Raw genomic sequence first — 9754 nt, forward strand, 5'->3', positions numbered from 1 at the left:
CTCATAGATGGTGGGGTCACGAAAGGCTGGGTTTCAGCCAGAGCAGATGGCGCAGAGAGAGAGGGAAGGGAAAGCTCGGAGACCCAAAGACACATAGAAACTGAGAGCCAGCACGGTCACAGTCGAGACGGCAGGTAGCAGGAGCTCCTGGAAAGCCATGTTCCGAGCTCTGAGACTTCCACTGACATTTTAGAGGCAGCTGGGAGAAGCATTTTAAAAAGCGAGATGTAATAAGCAAGATGAAGAAGTCAATGAAAAGGACAAATGAAAGGGACAAGGTAGAAAAATGTCTGAAATACAAATACATTTCGATACAATAAGCCAGCATATATGTCCCACAAATACCTGACTGTTAAGACGAAAAGGAACCTGGGTCTGCCTGGGGCGCTCAGTCAGTTAAGCATCTGCCTTAGGCTCAGGTCATGATCCCAAGGTCCTGGGATCGAGCCCCACATCGGGCTCCCTGCTCGGCAGGAAGCCTGCTTCTCCCTCTTCCTTTCCCACTCCCCCTGCTTGTGTTCCCTCTCTCGCTGTGTCTCTGTCATATAAATAAATAAAATCTTAAAAAAAAAAAAGAAGAAGAAGAAGAAGACTAACAGGAACCTGAACCAAAAGAACACAGTGTTATTCTGAGCCTTTTACTGTGTTAAATATGAAAGCCAGCTCCCCACATTGCATATTCTCTTCTCCCAAAATGAAGTTGGGGGGGGTCTCTTCTCTGGCACTTCATTTTCTGTAGAGACAAGTTTTGTTTTCTGTATCTCATAGTGTACTTCAAAAACGGAATGTCAGCTAAACTCCCCAATCAAACTCAACAGAATACCCAGAGAGACAACCAGATTTGATGTGTCTCTTGACATAATTCAACAGGAAGTGCACACTAACACCCCTGAAGTATACTTGCCAAAAAAAAAAAAAAATCAAACTTGAATCAGATCAAGCCTCTAGTTCTAAACACCAATTTGCAGAAAATACAAGAGAACAGGAAAACATGTTAAAAAGCAATATGACAAATCTAACAAAATCTAGAATGTGGCAAGTTCTACAGGACTACAGACCCACCTTAAACAATTGCAAGAAAAAAAAATAAGGGAGGGGAACTTATAGATTTAAAAGATTTAACATTATGCAGCCATCAAAAAAAAAATGAAATCTTGCCATTTGCAAAGACAGGGATGGAACTAGAGGGTATTATGCTAAGCAAAATAAGTCAATCAGAGAAAGACAATTATCATATAATCTCACTGATATGAGGAATTTGAGAAACAAGGCAGAGGATCATAGGGGAAGAGAGGAAAAAATGAAACAAGACAAAACCAGAGAGGGAGACAAACTGTAAGAGACTCTTAATCTCAGGAAACAAACTGAGGGTTGCTGGAGGGGAGGCGTGTGGGGGATGGGGTGGCTGGGTGATGGACACTGGGGAGGGTATGTGTTGTGGTGAGTGCTGGGTGTTGTGTAAGACTGTTGAATCACAGATCTGTACCCCTGAAACAAATAATACATTATATGTTAATTTTAATTAAATAAATAAAATATTTAACAGATGCATCAACCCAATGTAAAGTGTACATTGGTTCAGATTCTGGTGTGAACAAACCATCTACAACAAAAAACTTAGGAGACAATCAGGCAAATTTGAATACTGACTAAATATTTGATGATACTAAAGAATGACAGTGAATTTCGCTTAGAAGACGTAAAAGTGATATTTTAAAATGATAGCAATCATTATGGCAAAATTATAGAATGGCAGGGATTTTGTATCTGAACAGTTCAAGAGACAGGGCAAGTTTTGTGGGAGGGTGGGGGTAGCAGGAGGAGGTTATGGATGAAATAAGACTGGCCACGTGCTGATGATTGCTGGAGCTGGGTACTAGGTGCGTGGAAATTTGTTATGCTGTTCTCTCTACTTCTGTGTATGTTTGAAAATATCAATAATGAAAGGTTTTAGTTTGGGACGCCTGGGTGGCTCAGTCAGTTAAGCCCCTGCCTTTAGCTCAGGTCATGATCTTGGGGTCCTGGAATCAAGCCCCACATCGGGCTCTGTGCTCAGCGTGGAGTCTGCTTCTCCCTCTCCCTCTGCCCCTCCCCTCCCTGCCATGCTCTTGCTCTCTCTCTAGTAAATAAAATCTTAAAAAATTTTTTTTAATTTTTTTAAAAAGAAAGGTTTTTGTTTAATGAATATGTAATAGCATTAAAAATAACAATATTTCCTCTAGAGGAGACTTTTGATATATACATCAATAATTTATACATATTTTCTAATTTACACAAAAAAATTATCAAAGCATTGCTTGTTATGCTAACAGTATGTAAAGAGTTTCAAAAAAGCAATAATAAAGTAAACAAAACACCAACAAATCCATAGAAGAATCAACATAATTTATGAACAATTCACAACAAAAAAAATATGTGTCTTAAACATTAAAAATTTTTCAACTCCTCTTCATACTAAGAGAAATGTAAAGTAAAAATAAATACTATTTTTTCACCGATCAGCTTGACAAAGATCAAAAGTTGGCATATCAGCAAGACAATGGGGGAAAAGGCATTCATATATTTCTGGTGGGAATTGCCCTCCAAATTTATGGAAGGCAACTTGGCAGAGTCAGCCTTACAAATGCACCTACGTGTTGACACACCAATGTACTTCAAGGAATTTATCTTATAGATAAACTGGCACACACAGGCAAAGTTGCCTTTGTACAAGATTATTCACTGCAACATTTTTTGAAATAGTAAATGGTTAGAAACAACTTAAATCTTTATAGAGAGGTAATGGTAAAATAAATTCTGATCCATCCATAAAAGAGAAATCACTAAATAATAGTAAAGTTGTTATGTCTGATTAGGAAACTATCTTCAAGATATACTGTAACTGGAAAACATTAGGTACATAATAATGTATGTACGTATTACCGTATGTGTTATAAATAGGAAAAAACATATATGTATGAATTTCTTCTTAATATCTAAAATGCCTTAGGAAACTGATTACTTCAGTTGCCCTGGAAAGGGAACCTAGAAGTTGCTGGGGAAGCAATCAGAGGAAGAAGGGCACATAGATTCACTATATACCCTTTCGTATCTTTTGAGTTTTGAATTACATGAATATATTAACTGTTGAATAAATTAAAAATGTAACAATCTTCGGAGATGTTAAATTGACTAATTTGTAGGAGACTTAGGACAGGGTGTTGTCGGTACAGAAATACACAGTAAGTCCTTAAATGAGAGGGTTTTCCCAATAGAAGGATGGAACTTACAGAGGAAAAGGGGCCATCACATGACTACAGGGCTCAGGATCCACACAAAAAGATTCTCAGGCTCAAAAAAATCCACTCCCCTACACCGCATGGCACTGCAAGGAGGCCCCCTGACAGGCAAATATGTCTTCGCCCTTTAAAGGCCAAATGATCATTTTCTTTGTAAACGTACCCCATGCCCCACACCCACCTAGAGCACATATAATAGGGAAACAGGAGAGAAAATAATGAAATCAAAGGGAAAAACAAAGCACTAAAATAAACTGATATAGACTAAAGAAAAAATTACAGCAAAAATGCCTGCTATGAATTTCCAGCTCTAGTTTCTCCTCTGACAGGAAAGGCAAGGGAGGGCCTTGGGCGGGAGGGGTGGGAAACCATCAGCAGAGCGGATCCGGTCAAACACTGACCCACAAAAGGCTGGTGGCTGGTAACCTGGCAAGGCCTCTCTTTCCCATGGCCAGTCTGGCTACAGCTGGAACTCCTTTCGGAACCTTTGGTACTTGAACCTTCCTAGCACACAGAAAAGACGTCCCTGCCTGTGACATATGAACTAGGATGAGCATCTGCTGCCCACAGTGGGCTGCTCTTGGGCTGTTTTCTTGTTAGCAAGTGATACAGATCCCCAGTGTGACTTCTCAGACACCTCATGAGTCAAGCTCCTGGATGATTGAATAAAGATTGGGCCAAAGTTGCTCAGTAGCCACTTCCAATCATCTCTCTGCCATTTTACAATGTGTAACAACTCATTTGCCTCTCTTTATCCCCTTTTATGGCCTTTTCCCACCTGTAAAATGGGGTCAATACATTTTCACTTTGTAGGAGGTGGGGAAGATAGGGGTTTGCAGAAATTAGTGTTTTCACTAATCTTCTCAAGTACTTCTATAAACAAGTGACTATTACTGTCTTCTAATGAAGATTCTGTCTCTTCGCCCTAAAACCCACCACTAAGCCTCCAAGGCCCAAGGCAAGAGAAAGTATACTCTTCAGGGTTTACCTTGTTATCAAGATCAACTAATATCGGGACGCCTGGGTGGCTCAGTTGGTTGGGCATCTGCCTTCGGCTCAGGTCATGATCCCAGAGTGCTGGGATCGAGTCCCGCATCGGGCTCCTTGCTCGGCGGGGAGCCTGCTTCTCCCTCTGCCTGCCTCTCTCCCTGCTTGTGCTCTGTCTCTCTCTGACAAATAAAGTCTTTAAAAAAAAAAAAAAAAAGATCAACTAATATCAAAGCTATGCTTATATGCCATCCTACACAAAGACTCCATACTTGTTTTGTTGCTGGGGTAGTCCCCTATCTGCAAAGGTGTCTGCCCGCATGATAACCCAGAGGAAAGATCCCTACATACACCTCTGAATTAGTAATGGATTCTTTGTTTCAGGTCTGGCAAATAGAGAAGACAGCACAAAGTTTGCTGCTAAAGAATACTAGGAATTTAGGGGCACCTGGGTGGTTCAGTCAGCATCCAACTCTTGATTTCTGCTGAGAGTCACGAGTTCGAGCCCCGAATGGGGCTCCATGCTTAGCATGGAGTCTGCTTAAGATTCTCTCTCTCTCTGCCCCTCCCCCTGCCTCCGGCACATTCTCTCTCTCACATTTTCTCTCAAAAAAAAAAAAAAAAGTCCTGGAAGAAAGGAAAATCTAGTGTTTTGGAGAAAACAGGGGACAGGGCCCCTTGAAGGGGGCTTCCCTCAAAACCACCCCCACACGAGAGTGAGCCTGGTTAGCTTTCTTGCCGATGACAGCGTGACATATATTTCTCATACTTTCAAAACTGGGCATTAAATACTGTATATAACTAATGTTAAGAGAAAAAAAAGCAAGGGGCGCCTGGGTGGCTCAGTCGTTAAGCATCTGCCTTTGGCTCAGGTCGTGATCCCAGGGTCCTGGGATCGAGCCCCGCATCGGGCTCCCTGCTCGGCGGGAAGCCTGCTTCTCCCTCTCCCACTCCCCCTGCTCCTGCTCCTGCTCATGCTCTCTCTCACTCACTCTCTCTCAAATAAACAAATAAAATCTCTAAAAAAAAAGAGAGAGAGAGAGAGAAAGCAAAATATAAAAATGAAATGCACACCGCAAGCCTGTGATCATATGAAGAAGTTAATAATGGCTCCACACACACAGATTAAAAGAAGAAAGTACTGCGATGAAAGTGTGGTATGATTTTAAAACATCATTAATGTCTTTAATGTTATATTGTCCTTTCACTTAAAAGACAAAAAGCTGTCTGGCAACTTCACCATCATGAGAAGCCATTTTACTAGGCGGTTAGCGTTACTAAGCACAGTTTCAAATACTTTGGTGCTAGCAGAACTTCTCTCCCATTACGGTTAACTAGACCAATATCCCTCTTAAAATGAGGTTTGTAAGCCTATTTAATGGGTAATAACATGCTGCCTTTTTTTGGATGAGACTTTCATCCTGCTGGAGGCTCTAGTCCATCCTCAAAGTAAAGAATCCAGGCTATCCTCACCTCACAGCCTGCAAAATAGGCGTGGGCTTTTAATGACTTCCATAAGATCAAGCAAGGAAGGACCCCACCACCCCGAGGGGGCTGCCCCACAGGGGTGCGCCTGCACCGAGGGAGTCAGATTTGGGACTCCAGACCTCCTGTTCCTGTGGAAGCAGAGATGGTGGCAGAGTGGGGAGGAACATGCTGGAAGAGGCCCGGAGGGAAAAACACATGGGCCTCATTTTCGCTTTTCCCCTCTTCTTCTGTTTCCACAGTAAAACAGTTCGGTTGTCTCTTTGTAGGTTATGCCACTCCTTTACAAAACCCCATTTACAGTCCTGTTAATAACTTGTGGATATTTTCCACTTGGGGTAGAAGGAAACAAAACAAAAGTTAACACACTACATATTTGCCTGTGAGGCGTATGTGACATATGTCAGGTTGGGAAGGATAGAAGAGAGAGGGGAGGCCCTGTGGAACCAGATGACTTACACCCTTCATATCTCCTTGGTTCTCCCTCCTTTGCCACCAGCTCCTGGACACCATCACTCCTGTCATCTCAGATCACAGTGGTCCTCCTTGGATTTCAAGAGCACAGAGTCTAAGAGTTTTTATTCAGGGCTGTGAGAACAGTGGTTTGCATAATGAAAATATTGCCTACAAACTCACCCTCCAGAAGGTCACGGCACACATCCACTGTCGAAAGCCTTGCTCGTGAATGAGGTGAAAGGAATTCTGCCTAACATAACTTCATGGTAAAATAAGCATTTGTTCAGAAGAAGCCTTCCTTGCCTGGACACGCGTTATATTCTGGTCCAGTCAGGCTGCCCTCCGTGCGGCCTCTCCTGAGGGGTGGCTGCCCTTGGATGCCTTCCTGATCTTCTGGACCTTGCAGAAATCGAGGCCAATCAATGAGTTCTGGGCAACAATCACACATCTAGGTTTTATGCTCCAGACCCGTGTTATTCAATACAATAGCCATAAGCCACATGTAGCTATTTATATTAATATTTAAATTTTTATTAAAATCATGTAATTATTTAATTTTCATCAAATTGAAAATTTGATTTCTCCATTGCACCAGCCACATTTCAAGTGCCCAAATCAAATGTGGCTTGTGGCTCCCATATTGGTCAGAGCAGATCCAGAACATTTCCATCATCGCAGACATTTCTGTTGTCAGCCACAGAAGGAATCCTCTTAACCTTCTTCTCATCTCATCTTCTTTTTTTTTAATTGTATTTTATTATGTTATGTTAATCACCATACATTACATCACTGCTTTTTGATGTAGTGTTCCATGATTCATTGTTTGTGTATAACACCCAGTGCTCCATTCAATACGTGCCCTCCTTTATACCCATCACCATCCCCCATGAGACTGTGAGAGTCTCTGAAAGCCGGGGTGGGGTTTTGTCACCTCTAAACCCTGGCTCCTAGTCCAGGGCTCTGCAGGGAAGGCACTCAAAAAATGTTTGCTAGATGATCTGGATAATCTCTTCTCTTGGCTCCCACGACATGCACCTACCTTGGTCACAACACTTTAACACCCTTTTCAACCAAAAAAGTTTTTATTGATTTTTACTAATTTTATAAGTAATACAGAAACGGGGCACCTGAGTGGCTCAGTCAGCTAAGCATCTGACTCTTGATCTCAGTTCAGGTCTTGATCTCAGGGTCGTGAGTTCAATCCCTGCGCTGAGCTCCACACTGGGTGTGGAGCCTACTTAAAAATAAAATAAAATCCTGGGGCGCCTGGGTGGCTCAGTCATAAAGCGTTTGCCTTCGGCTCAGGTCGTGATCCCAGGGTCCTGGGATCGAGCCCTGCATCGGGCTCCCTGCTCAGCAGGGCACCTGCTTCTCCCTCTCCTTCTCTTGCTCCCCCTGCTTGTGCACTCTTGCCCTCTCTGTCAAATAAATAAATAAAATCTTTAAATAAAATAAAATAAAATCCTAAGAAATAAATAAATAAATGTAATACAGAAGATAGTAAAAAATCAACACATAATAGTCCCACCTATAGACAACAACTCTTAACATTTTGGGATATTTTCATTCATTTATTTAACAAGTAGATATTTTTGTTGTTTACTGAGGTATAATTTGCATACAGTAAAATTCACCACTTTTATATGATATGTGTATGATGTATGATGAATGTAACCACCACCACATTTCTAACAGCCTCAAAATCCCCTCCTGTCCCTTTGTGGTTAAACACTCTCTCCACCCCCTCCTCTGGCAATCAAATCTGATTTCTTGTCCTGTAGTTTTGACTTTTCACAAACGTCATACAAATGGAGTTGTACAGTAAGTGGCTTTTTAAGTCTTGCTTCTTTCATTTAGCATGATTTTGACAGTCATCCATGTTGTTGGATGTAAATATCTATTTTTTATTATTGCTGAGTAATTTTTTTTTTTTTGAGAGAGAGAGCACGGGGTGTGGGGTGGGGCAGAGAGAGAGAGGGAGAGAGAGAATCTTAAGTAGGCTCCATGCTCAGTGTGGAGCCCAACATGGGGCTCGATCTCATGACCCTGAGATCATGACCTGAGCTGAAATCAGGAGTCAGACGCTTAACCCACTGAGCCACCCAGGCACCCCTTGCTGAGTAATGTTCTATTGTATGGATATGCCGCAATCTGTCTATCTATTCTACATCTTATGGACTCTTGGATTGTTTCTAATTTTTGTCCATTATGAATAGAGCTGTTAAAACATTCATACATAGATTTTTGTGCATACATGTGTTTTCATTTCTCTTGGGAAAATTCCTAGAAATTGGATTGTTAGTCATACAGTAAGCGTGTGATTAACGTTATAAGAAATTTTACAAAAAACTGTCATACCAACTTCCAAAGTTACCAATTTGCATTCCCACCAGCCATGGATGAGGGTTTCAGTTGCCCCACTCTTCATCAGGATGCTGTATTATCCTTTTTTTTTTCTTTCTGGTTGAGCCATTCTGATACATATGTAGTATATTTCATTATGGTTTTAATTTGCATTTTCCTAATGATAATGATATTGAACATCTTTTTATGTGCTTATTTATTGTCAATATCTCTACTTTGTGAAGTTTTTATTTTAATCTTTTGCCCATTTTTTTTAAATTGGGTTGTTTTCTCATTACTGAGTTGTTTCTTTAAGTATTCTAGATGCCAGTACTTACCAGAAATGTGTTCTAGACATTTTTTTATTTTCCCCTCAGTTTGTGGCTGGTCTTCATTTCCTTAACAATACCTTCTGAAGAGCAGAAGGTTTTGTTTTGGGCGCGGGGTTTGTTGTTGTTTTTTTGAAGAGCAGAAGTTTTTCATTGTATTGAAGAACAAAGAAATATTTCTTAGTAACTGCCATATGCTCAACTTTGATCAGCACTGGAGATATGATAAAGCTTAAATCTGGACTTTTCTTTTTAACAAAATTGGCATCCATTGGCTTCTAGCCTACTTTTTCACTATCTGATCATGAAAGGTTCCACATCATTAAATATTATCTGAGAATATAATAGTAATGTGTGCATAGTATTCCCATGGCTATATCTTAACTATCCAGTCTATTATGGGATGTTGATATTGATACCAATCAATCCTAAAAAATAAAGAAAAGAGAGAAATGCATGATTGCCATCCTTGAACAGAAGTCTCTGTGCATGTCCCCGATTCTTTTCTTAGTATGAATGCTTACAGTTCCAAAGGCTGGGGCAAAGACATCGTGCTTTGTTTTCTAGTTGTCTCTTCAGCAAGACTACAGATGTCTTGAAACAAAAATCTTGACCTCCTTGTGGTGCCTGTCGCATTGTAGGTGCCCCATATGTACTTGATGGATGAATAGTTAAGAAGAAAAAGGATTCCACTGAACTTCATCCTCTCCCCTTCCTCTGGCAAAAGAAAATAGGAGTGTCCCTCAGCTGTCTATCTTGCTTTCTGAGATAAAGGGATCAAGAAGAAAGTTTTCTCCTAAGAGAAAGCTTGCCAAGGAGAGGTGGGTTCCCAGAAACCTCGGTGACAAGCCCTGTTGCTGCTCAGCAATGCCCTTA

This window comes from Mirounga angustirostris, unplaced genomic scaffold, assembly GCF_029215605.1.
Source record: "Mirounga angustirostris isolate CCGP_5_RB_7025 unplaced genomic scaffold, mMirAng1.0.hap1 SCAF_3, whole genome shotgun sequence".
NCBI classification, from domain to species: Eukaryota; Metazoa; Chordata; class Mammalia; order Carnivora; family Phocidae; genus Mirounga; species Mirounga angustirostris.